The following is a 10,354-nucleotide window of genomic DNA, read 5'->3' on the forward strand; positions in this document are numbered from 1 at the left end:
ATAAAGTAAATGCTGTTTGTGCTGAATTTTCCAAGAAAGTGTGTGTCAGTGTCCAGCATGGAGCCCTTGTTAAGGGGATGTTGGCATAAATTTCATGTGGCTTTTGTCTGCCGATTGGACTTCAGAGCCTACACTCCATGCTAGATGCAACTCTGGCAAAATCAGCTGTGTGATTCTGATTGGGTCACTTGGTAATTCTGAAGCTCAGTTGTCTAATCTGGTGATTTGATGTTAATCTTGACTTGCCTCTCTGTACTTTCCATCTATTCATTCATCTCTCCGCTAGGATTATATGGAACACATCTACTTGCTCAGTTTGCATCTTGGCCTAGTGAGTGTTTTGGTATAGTGTATGTTTGTATGCATATGAACACCTTCGTGGTGGGTTCCTGTGGCTGTGTGTGGTCTATTATGGGGTCAGTCTCAATGCCCTGGTGTGTTTTATGACACCCAAAGGACCAGTATTATGAGTGAGGCCAAAGTAATTTGGTGAACTATGATTTATGCCAACTATTTGCAGGTTAAATTGGGAAATGAATGAAATAGTTAACAAAGGTAAATTGTCAAATCACACATTCCTCCACTTTTGATCGACTCATAAGCAGTGCATTTATTACAAAAGTCAATTGCCTCTATAGTAGGGAAACTTTCCCTCACTTTTCTTCCTCCTCCTCTTCTTCTTCTCCTCCTCCTCCTCCTCCTCCTCCTCCTCCTCCTCCTTCTTCTTTTTTGGTATGGAGAATTGAGTCCAGAGATGCTTTTCCACTGAGTTACCTCCCCAGCCCTTATTTACTTATTTATTTGAGACAGGGCCTCACTAGTTACTAAGGACTTCTCTAAGTTGCTGAGGCTGGCCTCCTCCTGTCTCTGTCTCTCCAGCCTCTGGAGAAGTGTGTGCCGCCACATTCAGCTTCCTTTACTTTTAGTTCTCTCGTCTCCTTTTCCCCATGCATCTTTTCTGATTTTCAGATCAGGCTTTGGCTCAAAGCTAGTCTTATCCCTGATACTACTGGGTTGTATGGTTGTAAGTTTGGTCTTCCCCTCCGTTCTTCTGCTTTTCAGCTTTTCTATCTGTAAAGGAAGAATAGTGCCCCTACTCCCCAGAGATATCTATATCCTAACCCCTGCAAACTGAATATATGCTGTTACAAGGCAAACAGAAAGTAGGGCTATAGATGCTTAAGGTTGCTTATCAGCGAGTCTTGAGATGGGTGATAACCCTATCCATGGGGCACAGTGTAATTATCAAGGTCCTTACAAATGGAAGAGAAAGGTAGAAAAAGTCAGAGTCATGTGGTGTGAGAAAAACTCAAACCTTTGCTGGCTTTGAAGATAGAGGCAGGGGCCACAAACTAAGGACTGTGAGAGACCTCTAGGAGCTGGGAAAGGCGAGTCTGCCTGACAGCCTCCAGAAGGGAGCACAGTTCTTCTGAAGCTTTCATTTAGCTTAATGAAACTGGTGTCAGACTCCTGCAGAACCATAATAAATGTGCGTTGTTTGAAGTTGCTAAATTTGTAGTAACTTGTTACAGCAGCAATAGAAAACAAATACACTATCCAGTCTAGAATAGTATCTGTCTTATAAAGATGACTAGGACAATGCAAGTAACATATTACTTGCAGAGACACAGTATATATGTGTGTGTTTTATTTTTAATCCTCTTATCAACTTCACCACTTTCTTCTTTCAGTATCAAGAGTGGTGGTCCACAGGTGACTCCACTGCAAATCCTTGTGAGTGGGCCTGCCAGCAACAACTCCGCCAGAGCCAGCTGACTGCAGGAGAAATCACAGTCCTTTCAAATCCATTGGGCCAGGTCTGAATGTCTGCCAGTTTTCTAAAAGTATTTTCATTTTTAAATTAAAGTGATAGATATACCTGTCTGTATCTTCATGAGTGTAAGACAAGCTTCTGGCCAAAGAGCCAACTTTGCTTTTCCTACCTATTTATTTGTGCTTTAATTTGTATAAGAACAAGCCACACAGATCTCAGCTTTAAAGCAATGGGCTCTCTCTAAGTTTTACAATGCCCTGTCTGTAAGCTTTTAAAACTTTACTTGGGAAGAATAACAGCTAATATCATGGACAAGTTTAACAAAGAGATGAAATTTCCAGCAGAGTGGAGAAGAGATCCAACAGTCTCTGGGAAACTTCTCTCTTGGCCTTTTGCCTAACCACCGGGCCCTCCACCCACCTTCTTCTTTTGCTGTTACCCCAATATTCCAAGAAATTGCTCAATTCTAAGGGCTTTCAAAACTTTTAAATCAAAGTCTGGTTCCATGCTTCTTAGGTATTAGCCACAAAAGGACAAAGGTCTTAGACGAACAACTTGTCTCTCATGGGTTATGCAAAAAGATGTTAATGTAACATTTATGGTTGAGACTTTACATGCATTCAAGTCAGGAAAGCTTTATTTATGGCCTGCACAGCTGTTGGAAGGTGCTTGCCTCTCTGTGGTTGTTTGGGGACTATCCCCATTGGCAGTTAACCTGAATGCTATGCTAGCCCTTATGTGGGCTCCCCTAATCCTAATCATACCTCACCATTTGCATTTGTTGTCTTTGGCATAGACAATAAAAAGAGAAAGAGAACTATTGTTATTTGCACATTCAAATAAACACAACATTCACATGGATGGGAGTGGGGTGGCAGAAGCAAATTAAAATGTTTGAATTGGTGATGGGTTGGGGTGCAAGGGAAAGGCTGCCGCTGATCTGTGTGAGAGATTTTCTTTTCTTTTTCTTTCGGTTTTCTATGGGTCAAATGTTTCAATTCCTTTCACACTGTTGGTACATGCATGTGCATGTTCATGCAAAATGAGTATTTCAGATAACAATATGAATTTTACATTTTAGTTCTACTTTTCAATATTTATTTCAATAGTTTTCAATAAGAAACAATGAAAAAGTCTCCTAAGATAATTTTATTCCCTTCCCTTCTGCCCAGAAGCCAATTTTGAGGGCTCTGAGAGTTACCAAGGAGTCCTCTTCGTCAGTCAATTTATTTGCTTACCGGGTTCCATATCTGGGATCCACAGAGGAGGTGGGCAGAGAGAACCAACTAGGTTGGGGCAGGGAAGTAGATAGCAAAAGTGAGGAAAGATTTTGGAAATGAGCCATACCTGGAAGGAACATGGGAATGGGTTGCAATTGAATGGAAAAGAGAAGGGCTTTTGTGAAAGGGCCTAATTATAAACTGGAGGGGGTTGGGACAGTCAATCATAACCACCCCTCCCGCAGAAGACCCAGCTCATAGGAAAGGACTTCAGTTGCAGGTAGGGCTGAGATATAATGACTTTCTGACCATCAGGATTTCCTTTCTCCAGACAATTCATATACATTTTAGATGGCTTTTTCTTTCTACTCTGTCAAAATACAATTTAACTGGATACATGGAATGAATTAGAGTCTCTCAATAATCCTTTCAATTTTTTAACCAGAGTATGAATTCCATTATGATGTTAGCATATATATCTATAGATACACACCACACACACTTTACCAATACCACATGTTACACTATTTTATTATCTTCATTCTGAGAAAAAGATAACCAAATTTAAAAAGCTTGAGCAATCCCCCTCCAACATATAAGCAGAATAAAATCTATTATTTTTTGTTTGAGGTTTACAGGCATGAAATTTCCTAATCATTGACTCTGAATTTGACCTCTGAAAGTAGAAGCAAAAGTTAGAATAAAGCAAGTCACAATAGCTGAGTGGCAAATCAATATTTTTCATTTCAACGATGTTGTTTACCATGAAGGAATGGGGTATGGAAGGGTGGGTTCTGAGATAGTGGAAAGACCACTAAAAATCGGGGTATCAGAAAAATGCTATACTTACTGTTAGCTAATATAAAGGGTTTGTTTTAGAAAGTGTCTGCTCTTACATAATAAAGGCTTCAAAAGCAAGTCAATAGGCCCTTATTAAGTCCCTATTGTGTGTCTTCCAAAAGGAACCAAAGTGGCTGCTGTTATCACACAGCTCAGCCTGTGCAAGGACTGGAGGCTGAATCAGGATTCCATTCAGGGGCTAGACTGACAGAAAGACCTCTTCTTCCTTCTCTGCACTCACAACTACAATGTTACAACACTATATAGATGAGCCTCTCTTTTAGGAAAATTGGAATGCAGTGGTCCTTTGCTTCCAAAAATAAATAGGAGTTGAGTTCCCAGCATTTCCTATCTTTTTCCAGATTCATTTGATGAGTTTAATGTTAAACAAGATTAAACATGCACACACCTGAAATCAAACCAGGTACTATGGAAATGTCAGAGGAGGGGACTTAAATCTTAGCTCCTCAGAACAGTCTAGATTCACCCAAAAGCAAATGTTCCTCACAACTGCTGCTCTTCTGGTACACAGAACAGAGAGAGAAAGAAATTAGTTTTCATCCACCTTTAAACTATATCAGTGAGAGGCCAATAGGTAGTATGGTTGACATATAGCATGATTTTTTTTTCCTTAAGATTATTGCTTGTTCCTCTTTTAGTTTTACCTAATTAGAACTGTTGGTAACCTCTAAGTTCTAAATAAAAAGAAAAATAATTTCACTTGTAAAAATGCAATTTTCTTTCTCTTTGGATATCTCTATTGCAGAATGAGGACTAGAATTAGAGTCTTTCTCCAACTTGAATTCTCCATTCATGAGGACTTCCTGGATTATTGGCAACTGTGCCACTGTGCCATAGGAGAATAATTTTTATATTTAGAAGACCTCTTTGTCATTTTTAAGGACGAGATTGATTTAAGAGAGAAAAGAACCAGGCAATATACATTTGGGAAATTATTATTACTCTTTCAGTCATGGTTGTCTAAGCTTCTGAAAGATGACTGATATCTTGATCCCAATTCAATATACACAGAGACAGTTTTTGTGGAAGAGCCCTCAGGGACCAGCTGACTCTATCTAGCCTCTTCATTATTATAAACAAAGAAGTTGAGGTGGTGGTGGTGGTAGGGATCATGTTCTTCCAGAATTTTCCTAGGAGATATTTAGTTTTGTTTCCTAGCACAGGATTTAAGTGACTCAAGGATTCTTGCAAACATATTTGCCCATGTAGAAAGTCCAAGAACACCATGAATACCCACATCAGATATAGAGCCACAGAGAAGGTGGACTGAATATTCATTGTTGAATTCAGTTAAGAGGTTAGATGAAGGGCAATTGGGATAAATTGCTGCAGGAAGGTGACAGCCACCAAAGTAGAATTCACTACTCCCCCATAGCCTATTTTTAAGGGTCTCGTAAAGAATGGCCCATGATTTAGAAATAAGCCTAGACTGAAAAATGCTCCTATTTTAAGATGCCCCCAGGCATTTGGTGGTAGCCTATTCTTGATCTTCAAAACCTGGGTCCTGGATGAATTTCCTAAGTAAAATATTTGGGTTGGCTGCATGTTTGGGCTGCCTTCTTTTTCTTCCACTGGTTATATCTACCATTTGATCTGAGATGCAAGCACAATCACTCTATTCCAGGCTGACAGAGGACACAATGTAGTCAAGAGAGATTCTGTGGCTGCATTGTAGGAGGCCACTGAGCAGCAAGTAAATAGGGTCTGCTCCTCACCATGACCTCTTTAGACTGCAGCATCTGTCTCTTTTAGGGGCTTGTCGGATTCTATCTTTTGACAAGATCTTCAGGTGAATCTCAATGCACATTAAATTTTGAGAGGTAGTGCCTGATCCCACCCTCAGGGATTCTGATTTAATCAGTCTGGGCTTATGGCCTGGGTATAGAGACTTTGAAAATCTCCCCTTGTGATCATCAAGTACAGCCATGGCTGGGAACCACTGCTCTAGAGCTCAGTAACTTGTGGCCATGCGCCCTGGATAAGAGAGCCCTAGGAAATTGATCTTGACCTGAGCAAGTGAAGCTTACTTTCTTGTTCTTTCTGTTGTTGTTTTGTTTGTTTTCAAATGCTGAAACCTCCCCAGAAGTTTAGAGAGAGACTTCTTTTTTTCAAAAGAAAATAATGGAGAAAAGGCAAGTCTAAGAAAAATTGTGAAAATAGGTAGGGAATGATCATGGTAAACAACAGTAGTTGGGATTTAGTTAATACACGCAGAGCAGTTAGAACAGCAGCTCACACATAATAAGGACTTATAAATAAATGCTGTCATTATCCATGTAGAATATGGACTTGAGTAAAGAGAGGATACTGCAATAGCAATTCCTTATTTAGTGTCTCCTAAGAATCCAGCCCTTCACATTCACTATCTCATGTAAACCTTTCAACAGCACTTTTAAGAAAATATTACCACCTCTATTTGGCAAGTAAGGAAACAGGCTGAAGGATACTATCCAAGGTCAGAGTTCAAAACCAAATCTTCTTGACTCCAAAATACCACTTAACTTCAACCAGGATGAGGATTATTATTGTAGACTCTGGGAATGTGGAGGAGGGAGAGATGAGAAGACAAACAGAGAAAGTGGAAGGGAAGCAGCGATGATATTGATGCATTCCAAATGCAGCAGCTCACTAGGTCCTGCCGCCTCCCAATTTCCAGACCCTCATCTAACTACTGCCCAAAGAGCAGTTATACATTCTTACCTTTGGAAATAAGCAAAACTTGGTTATTCTGGCAAAGATCATCTCTCCATTCAAGAGAGAAATCTTGCCCCTGGCTTCACACAACAGGGTTGGGTTCCAGCTAATGAGCCTCCCAGCCAATTGCAAAGAAAGGTAGAAAGGCCAAGAGTTAGACAGGACTGAATGCTGAGGCCAACACACTTTATTACCAAACTGTTAGAATTAGAAGAGGGTGTGTATCAGATTGGCTAAGAAAATACTCATAGCTATTTGGGCTGTGGAATTGCAAAAGGATTTGCAGGAACACAGTCTGATAAGAGGTAGTCATTGTGGATATGTGAGGACAGGCCCAGCTTGAAAGAACTCGTTGGGTTTGTTTTGGATTTATTTGTTTTAGAGGAATTACTGTTACAGAAGACAAAAGTGAAAACAAAACCAAAAAAAAAAATGCTTAGGATTATATTCACCTAAAATTTCAAAAAGCATTTGAGAAGACTGCATGTTAAAGTTGATCACCCCAGGTAAGAAGTCATGGTAGGGGGCAAAATAAGTTAATGTGCAGATACAAATGCTTCTTAAACAGGAAACAAAAAGGGGTAATAAAAGGTGAAATCTTTGTTTGGAAAGCAGTTATATATGAGGCTGCTTTGAACCTTTTTCATTTACAGAACTATATGAGGAAATAAAGACTATGCTTTTTTTTTTTTTTTTTTTAGTTAGAAAAGATATTGAACCAAGCTATCAACCAGCAGAAAGCAAAAATCTATCCTAAACCTCCATCCCAATTCTTCCTTCAGAAACTAGTTCTGGGATGCCCCTGTTGTGCCAGGTACTGTTATAGGTGCTAGGATTCTCAGTAAATCAAAAAGAAAAAAAGCTCTGTCCTCCTGGGGTTTGCATTGTAGTGGACATGGAATAAGCTGTGTAACCAATGCTGTTTAATTTGGTTTATGAACACCTACATCATAGCTATAACCAGTTCACTTAAGAGTGGTCAAAAGGAAATGGTTGGATGAACTCTAGTGTGATTTGTCGGAATGACTCCTGCCCTACCAGATGCTACATTGTAAGACTTCTCAAATTCCTTTATTTCCAGATTAGGATTAAGAGGTACTCAAAGGTGTTCAGCTCTTGATTTCAGTGTATTCATTCACTTCACCCCAGTGGAAATTAAAGATTCTTGAAGGCAAATATTATGGCCCCTCTTTTAGGTACCACATCTCCCGTGGTTCCTGGGAAACAGAATTCTCTCCCCTACAAATGTTATTGACTCAACCACTGCCTTCCGTGAACAAGAGACCATAGAAACATTCCTAACAGCATGAAAAAGCACATAACTGATCAACACTAATGGCAAACTGTTCTTCCTGGAATCCAAGAGTTGATTAGATGTGAAGGTAACTCAGTGCTAGAACAGGTTTATAAGGAATCTGTAGGACTTTTTTTTTTTTTTCCCTCCTCTAAAGATGCTTAAAATGAAGAGTCTCATGAGCCTAGGAAAATTTTGGGTATGGAAATTTCTAAAAGCAGGTAGTGGTAATGATCTCTCACTTTGGTTCAAACTTGTGATAACAACTTAAGCAGGATGCTAGCACTGGGGGAGTTGAGTTTACAGGAGGTTATTTGCAGATTGAATTCTCTGAAAAGGAGCTTTGTCAAGGAGCCAGGCACGAACTCTGCTTGAGAGATAAAGCCTTGGTATATTATAAATCCAATGCTTCAGCCAGGATGTTCAGTGAATTGAGTGAGCTTTAATGAACCACATTGATTCTTGAAGCCCTAACTGGCCAACATAGGATGGCGAGTGTAACAGGGTACTGAAACCATCCTCAGGGTTCATCCCAAGAGTATTCAGTCTTTGGAAGAAGAGTGTTCAAAGAACAGTGGATGTGATTCACCATTTTTGTACCAAAGTATGCAACAACATGTCTCTATTAGCTTAAAGCAGAGATGAGTGTACCCACAGATAGGTGGGATTTTGACCTAGTATTAGTATGGATATTGAAGGCAGAAGACTTACAAGGTCTCAGTGATGCTGCTCAGCTCTAGGCCAAGGAAGAACTCCTGAGTCTGAAGGCATGTGGTCAAGTACATGTCTTTTCTGTCTTCTGCCAACTCTGCTGGGCTCCTGTCAAGCCAGAGACACAGACCCCCGACAACACCCCCCCCACACACACACACACACACACTCATATGAGCAGCAGAATCCCTGGGAAACTGTGTACTTCAGCAGGCTTCCTGACCAGTTATGACTCTTTGATAAACATTTATACCCCACTTCAAAATGGCAGATCTATCCACAGTGCTCTTCTTGTCTTTGAACTGTCAAGTTTAGCTACTGCCATATAATTTTCTCATGACTACATTTGAAGACTAAAAGCTTGCTACAACAGGGTGCGCTCATCAATACTAAGTCAGTTATGAGGATCACAATACAGTTATGACTGTTGACCTTGCCCAGATTCCAAGTGTGGAACTTACTTCTAAAAGCTGCTCTTCTAGTGTCATGTCCTTTGTATCATCAGAGGAGAGAACTGGACTCCAGGTCTTGTACACTAATGGCTAAGGGGAGACGGCCAGTGTCTTGTTAGGGGGTTCTTTTTCCTGCCGAGGAGGGTGTAAGCCACCTGAGAAATTAAAGTCTGGAATAATTAGTGAAGAACAAAAGACAAGAGTCAAAAAGATATTTTTGAAAGCAGAGCCCCTGATAGGTTTAGTCCACACAGGAGCTGGAGCTAGACAAAAGAAGATGGCTCCAGTGGTTTATTTAAGGGGGTACATTAAAGGCAGGGATAAGATGTTAAGGGCAGAGTTTTGCTTCATGATGTATTTCAGTCAGCAGGTTGATTGGCATCTTGGCAGGTCACACCCATCTCAGGTGCTGTGTAGGACATGGCAGAGCGGAATAGGAATTCACAATGCCTTTGGGAAATCTTACACAGAAGAAATGTCCACTGGAAATTCCCAGACACCAGATGTTCCTATTCACTAGGCTACAATGCCCGGTGGCCCACACATAGCCCATGGGTGGCTCATGAAAACTGGCCAATGTTCTTTCTACCATACCACAGTGCTCTCAAAATGAGAAACATTCTTATATTGCTTGCTAAATTAAGGTGCATTTATTAAGTATTCTGTATGTTCCTTATGTTCCTCTGCCCCTTTAAAAAAATTTTTTTGGAACTTTCCACTGGCAAGCCACCTTGGGCTCTTAGCCCACAAGTCCTAGAATCCATAGTTTTTGGTCTTCACCAAGATATTCTTGCAGTGCTCTTCAAGAGAAGCAGCAATCATTGCTCTGGACCTTTCTTTTGGTGAAATCATGGATTTCTGGGGCTGGTCAGACATCATCATGCTACATGCCCCATTTTACAAGGTGTGGAAATTGAGCACAAAAGAGCCCTCAATTACCCAGGGCACAACTCACAATTTATGTCCTTTCCATTTCACTAAACTGTCTCTTACAATTCCAGCCTTGACCCAAAATTGTCTGGGGTACATTTTATTTATTTATTTATTTTGTAGTGGCAGAGGTAAAAATGTGCTCACTGAACAATTCTAGGTGGTATATTTTCTCAATAATGAGTTGTTACTCCCAGTGACATAACACAGTGATGTGTGCTACTTCACAGATAAATGCTGTGACTTAACATGAATGGGAGGAATTCTGGGTCCTGTTGTGGACAGGAGAGAGAGTACTGACTGAGTGGTTCTTAGTTTGCACCCTCAGAACTGGCAAAGGATTGATAGAGGTCCCTTAAGCCAGAATTACTAGGCTATTTCTTTCCAGATGTGGAGAAAGTATAACATCCTGGAAAAG

The sequence above is a fragment of the Marmota monax genome, unplaced genomic scaffold, assembly GCF_021218885.2.
Source record: "Marmota monax isolate L192 unplaced genomic scaffold, Marmota_monax_Labrador192_F-V1.1 WCK01_AAM20220418_F8-fsc00130, whole genome shotgun sequence".
Lineage (NCBI taxonomy): Eukaryota > Metazoa > Chordata > Mammalia > Rodentia > Sciuridae > Marmota > Marmota monax.